Here is a 9,765-nt window from a genome sequence, read left to right as displayed (position 1 = left end):
AGGGAGAGGGAGAGGGAGAGGGAGAGGGAGAGGGAGAGGGAGAGGGAGAGGTTGGAGCTGAAGAGATGGTTCCAGAGTTAAGTGTGAATGTTATCTTTCAGAATATTCCTGGTTCACAGTGCCTAGGTCAGAACTCTAGTTCTCAGGGATCTGGTCTTTACAGACCACTGCATTCACAGGTACATGCCCCTCATACACATAATTAAATCTTTAAAGATTGTTTATTTGCGTGTGTGGGGGTATGGGGGTGTTTGCGTGGATGCATCAGTGTGTGCGTGTGTGTGTGTGAGTGTATGTATGTGTGTGGGGGAGATGTTTGCGTGGATGCATCAGTGTGTGTGTATGTGTGTGTGTGTGGGATGTTTGCGAGGATGCATCAGTGTGTGTGTGTGGGGGGGGGGATGTTTGCATGGATGCATCAGTGCAACACAGGGAGCTTGTGCTGGTCAGAGGACAACCTGCAGGAGTTGGTCTCCTTCCTCCAACATGCGTTCAGGGGATGAAACTTCCTCTGCCAGGGTCGCAGACAGCACGGCCTTTGCCGCGTATCTCTGGGATCTGTCTCTGCATTTTTATAGGAACGTCAGTGTGGTTTTTCCACAGCTGCCAGGAGCTAGTCTGTCTTCCAGACCTTTCCAAGAAGCTACGAAAACCTTCTTCACCAGTTTGATCAGCTTTGGTCATTTTCTTTCTCCACCTTGACCCACAATCACCCACAAATGCATTCTCCTTGGTGGGTGGATTCCTCTAGATTCCTCTGAATCATGCTTGCCTTCATCATGGGGAAAAGTTCTTTGTCTCCTTAAAGGACAGAACCACGGAGGTGCGTCTACTTGTGCTGACTGAGTAAAGTCGTCCTCTCAGTTAATCCTGTGACATCCCCTGGCTCCAATCAGTTATTCTTCAATTCTCCATGCCTCTTATTAGCATTTTTTTCTTCTGGGTGTTCTCATTAATCCCCTTGTCCCGTGTTGCTCAGCATCACAGTCTCACAGAGGTGAGACTGGCATTGACCTCAGAGGGAGTGGACCCCAGCTGGGAATAGTTTTACAAGATCAAGAATTAGAAATGCTTTTTAGTCCTTCTGCGGTTACTTCAGGTGATGCTATTTTCCAAATACAGGTGGATGGACATTCAAGCCCAAATCTGGCATCCTTGCCAGCACTGGTACAGCCAACAAGCTCCTACGTGTAGCCTGACTCCGCGTCAAGGCATTTGAAAGGATAACAATGCTTGCGTGTCTCTCCCAAGCATTCTTCCTTCAGTAGTCACCCTAACCACAAGTTGGGCACTGCTGCTATCCGAGCTTTTAAATTTTATTTTAATTTTTAATGATTTACTTTATGTGCATGAGTGTTTGGCCTGCAGGTATGGCTGTGTACCACGTGTGTGCTTGGCGTTGGTGGAGGACAGAACTGGGCATCAGATCACCTGGAGCTAGAATTACAGTTGCTTGTGAACTGTCCTGTGACTGCTGGAAACTGGGGTTGGTCCTCAGAAAGCAGCCAGTGCTCTTAGTCTCGGACCATCTCTCTAATCCTTCCCTAGTTTCTAAATGAGGAACTGGGGTGCCACCAGGGAGGTAGGCCATGTAGCTGTGTGTTGAGGTCCCCTGGGTGTTTCTACCTCACAGCTGTGCGCCCCACTGCCAGGCAGTTGGGCCTTCCCAGAAGGCACCGCGAGAGCTGTGAGTTCTGTGATTTCCAGGCTTCATGTGAAACGTTTTTCAGAATCCACCATTCAAAGCTCCTCCTTTTAGTAAATATATTTTAACACATAAAATGCTTTTCAGAAATTGTAGGCATAAAGACTGGTCTAAAAACCTAGAGAAGAATATAAAACTATTCAAAATAAAAGCTATATTTTTGTCCTGAGAGTAAATTCTCCTGAGAAGAGTATTTAGGATCTGTAAACTCTGACATGTTTTCTTAAAAAACCAAAACCAAAACACCGCATTTTCTTATGGCAAATTGGAAGCACCCCCAGCTCCCAGCCTTCACACCCTTTCTGGAAGAGCTCGTTTGGCAGATTTTACAATTCTTTCGATAGCCAAGACTTTTTCTTTTTTGTTTTAAAAAATAATTTCCCGTTTCACTCAAGCACCAAATTGTGAACTTAGCTTTAAAGTCAAAATGCTTATTTAATGTTTTTTCTTTTGTGAAACCTGACTTAAAAATTTCTTGATAGTTTTAAATTGTGTTTATTTATTAAGTACAGATTTGTGTGCACATGTATATATCTGTGTACCTGTGTATATACGCATGTGCACACATGTGAATGTGTGCACGTATGTATACATGTGTGGACATGCATATATAAGTGGACGCATGTGTGAACGGGTATGTGCATGTGAACGTGTACGTGTGTACATGCACACATGCATGCATATGCCATGGTACCATGTATAAATCAGAGGACTGCTATTGGAAGTTGGTTCTCTATTTTTTCCATGTGGGTCCCAGGGATTGAACCCGTTTATGCAAGCACCTTTTATGCTCTGAACCATCTTGTCAGCCCATTTATAAATTCCTTGACTCCTGGATTCCCTTTCAGTGATAGAGAAGACCACCGCATAACGGCTTGGATATCCCAAGCGTCCTGCTAGCTGGCTCTATTTTTCCTCTTCTAACCGAGCCTCTGCGGGTTTCATTTGCTACTCCTGCTTCCTCTAACTTCAGCACAGGATGTGTCTATGTCCATGTTCCCAGTCAACCTTTCAGGGATGGCTTCTCTTTAAACAGACATCCTTCTCAGAAATTCTGTGAGGTCACCCTAAGAAGCCCTGGGGGAGGGGCGAGTGTGTGGATCTCACACCTGCCTCGTGAGCACAGGCAGTCTGCAGGATGGTGGCGTAGGCTAAGTCCCAGCACTTGTCAGTGTCACCGCTGAGTTGAGGACACACAGTAGGAGTTTTGTAGGATATGATGGGGGGGGGGGACATCTGCTCAGGATACTCTACTTTCTCATTTCAGAACTGTTTCACGAGGCCAGCAGTACCAGACCAGAAGTACCAGGCCACCTCAGCATTTTGCCCATCTCCTTTTCATCTTTCTCAATCATCCATTTTATTTGAAATTAGGATGAAAACAGCCAGGCCATGATTACCAGACGGCTTGCTGGTCATGGTGATCCTATCGGGGTATAATCCAGTGGGTTTCGGTCGCTACCTTGCCCACTACTCTGAGAGCCACTCCTCAGAGCAACTAGGCTTGCCAGCTTGGTACTATGCCCTGACTGTCTAAGCTACTCTTCATGGCCCTAAGCCAGGCACGTTGGGGCACCCGAGAGAAGAATTCATGGTCCTGGATCTCCACGGGCAGACAGTTGAGCTGGAAACTCAACTCAGGAGGTGAGATGGCCTAAGGCTAAGTACGCACAGCATCCCTACCCACACTGGGAGATCCCATAGTTTCCAGGCCTGAGCTTGTTGGCCTTTTCAGGAAGCTGCATTTGGAACCCCTGCTCTGGTGAGATTGAAAGCCCCCATCCTCTAAAGCCTTTGGTCTCTGGTTGAGTGGGATGGAGTTCTGAATGTTGAGGAATTTCGTCTGTTCTTTATCGACAAGAAAACCAAGGATGAAGAATCCTACTCCAGGGATAAAAGAAACAAAGGTATCATGTTCTCAGGGTGAAGGCCTCTCTCCCAGTGCCCTTTATGATGGAAAAGCAGCCTGGGTCTGGTTCCAAAGAGGTTCTAACTATAGCTGACTCTTGCTCCAATCTGAAGTAAAACACTGTTTTATTATTCAGACTGACACAGAAAACCTGGGAGCTCTGGAGTGAGCAGTGATGTGCACGGCTGAGTCCCCTGCCTGCCAGTATTTCCCACCGATTGTACATGCACACGTGGACTCCCTCCCTTCTGTGACTCCCGGGCAACCCACAGGGAAACTCAGGCTTCTGGATGCTATCCTCAGTGTGTCCTTCCTGCCATGCGACTGTTGTGGGCAACACTGGCTTGGGTGGACACTTTCCACTGGGTTCTAAGGAATGCACATTTCTCTGTGCACGGGCTGGCTTTTCAGCAGCAACGGTGACTGTTCTTGGGAGCCTGGAGGGGGTAGAGAGCGGCATCTGCTGACTGCAGCACTCCAGGCTAGGAGAGCGAGTCTCGGTACACGGGTCGAGCTCAGACAACTTCGTTAGGCTTTAGATGGTTAGGGACCCAATCTTCACTGCTCTATCCATGTAGAAGCTGCCAGTTCCTGAGACTGAGGCTGGAACTCCCTTCTTCTAAGGGGAGGGGGGAGATCATATATCAAGTGGAGCCATGATCCAGCGGCATAATCCCCAAGGAGGGCCACTAAGAGCAGGCTGGGAACCTTTCAGGGATTGCAGTCTAGGGTTCCTAGGGGTCCTCTGTGACACATGATCTTAGGAAATGGGGTCTTGAAACACACACACACACACACACACACACACACACACACACATATACACACACACATACACACATATTTACTATTGCTATGTTATATGATATACACTACTATATATACTTTATATAATATATGTAATATATACTAATACACTCACACACACACACACACATACAAACATATATAATTGAGGCTTCAACTATTTCTCCCCAAATTCTGCCTTCTTGGCTTAAGTAATTTAGCAAATTGCTATAATTCTCTTTATATATAAATATATATCTGTGAACATATAAAAATTCACATTGCCACCATTCTCTCTCTCTCTCTCTCTCTCTCTCTCTCTCTCTATATATATATATATATATATATATATAGCATATATAGCATATATGACCCATATCCATATGTACACATGCATATTCTGAGCTGATAAAACTATACTAGAATACTCAGTGACTCATAAGGCATGACAATGTGAGTCCTGGAAAGAAGGAAACGTTTAGATTTTCCCAGAAGCCTTGGGTTCCAGGAGCTCCATGTTTCTAATCATGCTGACCGAACAATGTCCAGTCTCTGGGAAAATCACAGCCTTGACTCAGATTATTTACAACAAAGCCCCCTGACCACAGGAAACTCGGAAGTTTCCTCACAGGGCAAGCCTCGCTTTGCACCCACTATCCCTGTGAACCTGTGCCAAATACTACAGGATTTTTCTGTCAGTGTCTTTTCCCTGCTTGCCTGGGTCCAAGGACTCAGCCTGGCAAATGTTCTGACATTTAAAATGTCTGCCAAAGAAAGACAATGATTTACTCAAATTAAGCCAGAGCTATAGATCCAGAAATCAGATGTAAGAGGAAAATAAATAAGTAAACGAAAATGAATAAGTAAATAGTATCTAGAATATTTTGGGGGTGAAAACTACAGAGGTGAAGAAACATGGTCACCCAGCTCGGGCATGCACAAGAGCCACCCATTCAGGCACCCACAACAGTCACCCAGCTCAGGTATCATAATAGCTAAGGCTGAGGTGAACAGCGTACCCATATGGCTTCTGGATTCACGGGTTTACAGTGGGTAAGAGAGGAATAATTACTGTCATGTTCCCATTGCCATTGTCACTCAAAGAATTCTCGGGGGAGTCTGGGAACTGCCCTAGCCTGTGCTGAGAGGGAGTCCCCTACATGACACATATCAGAACATAATGCCATCTTCTCATGCCCAAATGTATGGCTGAAAACTTTACTGTAGAGATTTGTGTTTCAGGGCATGTTTTCTGCTAAGGCTTAAGTCATTATATAGCTTCTTTGTGAGACCCAAAGCGTTCCTATGAGGAACGTAGAGAGGAGAAATGAATACAGGGAGTGTTTGCCTAGAGGGGACATTCGATGACCACTGATATCTATAATACCCATGGCTATCACCTACTGGGTCCTGAGCACATTCTATAAGAAAAGTACCGTGTAAACATCTTACAGGTAAGGAAACTCCAACTTCAGAGAGACAAAGAGACACTCACTAGGTCAGTAAGGGACAGCCTGCTATTTAAACACAAGGGTGCTTGATTTCAGAGTTTTGTATTTAATAGTAGACTGTAGAACAGACATGAAAAGAGAGGCTCACAGTGACCACAGAAAAGTAATGTAGAACTAAATCACTACACAGTTAGGGTAATTCCTCCCAACCTTGACAGAGATGGGGCTGGAATGTGTAAATCAGCTACGAGCTCCGTAGAGCAATTAGATAGTAATCATAGCAGTGGCTAATAGGTGGTGCTTACTGCCAACCCAAATAACTTGCTAAGTATTTAAACACTTTGTCTTACTTAATCCTCCAAACCTCCTGGGGCAGGGAGGGGCGGGGAGGGGCAGGGACAGATGGGGACCTGATAAAGTCGCAGACTCTAGAAGACACTATGTTTTCATGTTTTAACAAATTTGAAATTAAATACATCTTACAATTACAAATGGCAACCTCTCTATTTCTCCCCCCTCCGTGTGTGTGTGTGTGTGTGTGTGTGTGTGTGTGTGTGTGTGGTTGTTGTTGCTGTTGTCTACAAGAAACCAATTTTAACATGAAGGTTCATAGAAGATAAAAAGAAATACATGAAAACTAATAAAAAGGAAGCTATATAATCTGTGAAAACTGCAATATTTTTCTGAAACAAGACAGGCACACCTGTCTCAAGGTTAGACAAAGCAGACTTAGGTGTGACCAGAGGCTATTGTGTTAAGGGAAGCAAGCCAGATATAAAAGGGTTAATTTAAAAAGAGTTCAGGATGCTTGGGATGTTTGGACTCTTCCACAAATGAAAGCTTGCTTTCTTTCTTTCTTTCTTTCTTTCTTTCTTTCTTTCTTTCTTTCTTTCTTTCTTTCTTTCTTTCTTTCTTTCTTTTGTATTTTTTGAGACAGGGTTTCTCTGTATAGCCCTGGCTGTCCTGGAACTCACTCTGTAGACCAGGCTGACCTCAAACTCAGAAATCCGCCTGCCTCTGCCTCTCGAGTGCTGGGATTAAAGGTGTGCGCCACTACACCTGGCCTTTCTTTTTTTTAATTGAATGTACAATAGTGATGTCAGTAAGTTGAGAACAGAAGCACATTTCCTATGCATATATTAAAATAGCACATTGCATAGCATTAATGTATACATTAACGTATACATTAACACATGTTGATGAAAAGATCAAGGCATACGGAGAACAGCACTGCAATTAATACAGAGGTGACAATGGCTCTTTTTGGTTGTCAACTTGAACACATCTGGAATTAATCAACTAAAACTCCAGGTGTCTGGGCACGCTTGTGAGGGGTTTTTCTTGACTGAATTATCTGACAGACTCTAAATCCAGATCCTCTGTGGTGGGAAGATCCACCTCAAACCTGGCCCCCACCTTCTGGTGGCAGCCTACATAAAGGACAGGGAAGAGGGAAGTCTTTGCTCTTATTCTCTCTGGCAAGTCCACTGCTTCTCTGGCATCAGAGCCCCCTTTGGGGGGATTCTATTGTATGCTGAAGACCAGCTGAGACATCCAGCCTTGGGGACAGAACTACTATTAGATTCTTGGACTTCCCATTGGGAGACAGCTAGTTTTTGAAATCAATGGACCACAGTCTGTAAGGCACTCTAAAAATCCCATTTATCTATACATAAATTAGCTCTGTTTCTCTAAAGAACCCTGACTAATACAGAGGTCAATTCTTTTAAATCACCTAAAAAGTCTAAGCAGATATGAATCTAACAACAGAAACAGGTAAAGGCAAAAACTAGTAGAACTTAAAGTCACAATGGAACACATATAATAATGTCCACTTGATTAGCAGGATGGATGGTGACAACTGTGGGTGACAATCTGAAGGAATTAGAACCCCCATTTGTTGTTAGTAGACATCTAGCATGGTACAGCTGTTTTGGAAAACAGTGGGCAATTTCCCAAAAACTAAACATTGATTTAACAAGTCACTAATAGGTAGGTACATATCCAAGAGACAGAAAAGTGAATGTTTCCTCAAAACACATACATTAATGTTTATACTCGTGGTAGAATTGAACCAAGTGGTTATGAAGCAATGAATCCATAAGCATAAGTATAGCATAGCCACACAATGAAATGGTGACCTCAATGTGGGATGAATCACTGACACACAATTCAAGATGGGTTTTGAAACAATGTGTTAATTAAAAGAAGCAAGTCACTGAAGATCACATATTGAATGGTTCCATTTACACGAGTAGCTGAGAATAGAACAACTTATAAAAACAAGGAAAAAGGAGCCTTCCGAGCTCTCGAATGGGAGGGGTGAAGAATGATGATTTAAAGGAGTAGAACCCCCTTCGTGGCTGTAACAGGGATGCTCTGAAGTGATTATAGTGACAGTTACACAATGTTTTGAAAATACCAGCAACCATTGGTGTGTATCTATTGTGACCAAAGTCACAAGAAATTTTTTTTAAAAAAATTTAACAAAAAAAGTAAAAATACAACATCAACATTTGTGTGTAAAGAGAAGTGTACACATTATATAATTGGACTTTTATAAAATAAGGCTTAAAATCTATAAACTAGGTCTTCAGAAACGGGGGAGAAACACAATTTTAAAGTTAAAGCAAACAGAAATAATCAAAAATTAGGACATCAATTAATGAAATGACAAACAGGAAAATATCAGAAGAAACCAGTAAGATCAAAACCTGCTCCTCAGGGAATCAAAGATGGCAGGATGTTCAGCCCCAAAGGGAACGTGGACACCTTCTCCCCTGGGGCTGGGAAGAGTGTACGAGCCGAGGCAGGGGAGGACTAGGCATGGAGAAATAGCTTGTGGATACGGCAGGGCAGCTGCAGATATAAACTCAAAGAACTCCTGACAGAATGTGCCAGACCTGCACAGGCCTAACCCAGACATGAAGAAGGATGGTAGGCACTCAATCCCATCCAGTGTAGTCCCTATAAACTGACTGCTTTCCAGCGGAAGTCCACGCATCCTAGAGAATTGGGACAGTGCAAACTGGACTTGAAGGATTATGAAACAAAACAAAAACAAAGGTTGGTGGAAGGGAAGAGGAGAGACTCTGAGAAGAGTTGTGTGGGGGTGAGTATGGTCAAGTTTTGTTGTATGAAACTCGCAAAGAACTAATACAAATATCAATTTTATTTTACTACACCTCTAGTTGGCTAACAGAGAGAGGGAGCGAGGGGGGGGAGAAGGGGGAGTTAAGGGAGGGGGAGGAGGACAGGGAGGGAGGAGAGAGAGGGATAGAGGGAGGGAGAGAGAAAGGGAGAAAAAAAGAGGGGGGAAGGGCATGAATTATGAATATTAGAAACACAAAGTTGGATCTTCTGTCCCTGCCAGAGATTCTAGACATGAGGTGCAAGGGATAAACTTCTAAACTGCAATGTTAGGTTTTCTAAAAAACCAAGGGAATGAATTCGCAGGAACTGAGTGTGTCCCCCTTAGGTCTGGATCGAGCACTGGACTGGCTGTCCCACGGTGGTCGGTGGTCCTTCTTCAAGCCGTTCCTGACATTCCTTCTGGAGAGCTGTGCTGGCTTTAGAGCAGCAGCTTCTGCACTTGGCCCAGATTTGAGCTTGGCAGTGTGTATGGCAGATGAGAGGTCCCAGCAGCTGGTCCATTGCTCTGTAATCCTAAGCAGGAGACACTGTCCTACAGCACGTGTGTGTGTGTGTGTGTGTGTGTGTGTGTGTGTGTGTGTAGTGCACTACCAGAAGGCCCTGGAGGCTCCATTGTTGAAGAGTGAGAGGATCCTGTGATCCCAGGGAAGGTGAGGCAAAATGAAATAGTGATGGTGGTCCAAAAGCTGAGGACGGTGCTGGCATGCTGGCCCAGGGAACTGACATTCCTAAAGCAAACTGAGTTTTCCACTGTGACCTTC

The 9,765-nt window shown here is 44.2% G+C and overlaps 1 protein-coding gene across 1 annotated transcript in view; it reads right to left on the bottom strand.

Moving 5' to 3' along the window:
- Positions 1-9,765, bottom strand: part of Prkce (protein kinase C epsilon) — a 483,940-nt gene that overhangs the window by 62,453 nt on the left and 411,722 nt on the right. The window lies entirely within an intron of this gene.

Source organism: Mus pahari, chromosome 18 (genome assembly GCF_900095145.1).
Source record: "Mus pahari chromosome 18, PAHARI_EIJ_v1.1, whole genome shotgun sequence".
NCBI lineage: Eukaryota > Metazoa > Chordata > Mammalia > Rodentia > Muridae > Mus > Mus pahari.
This window is presented reverse-complemented; position numbering and strand designations above follow the sequence as displayed.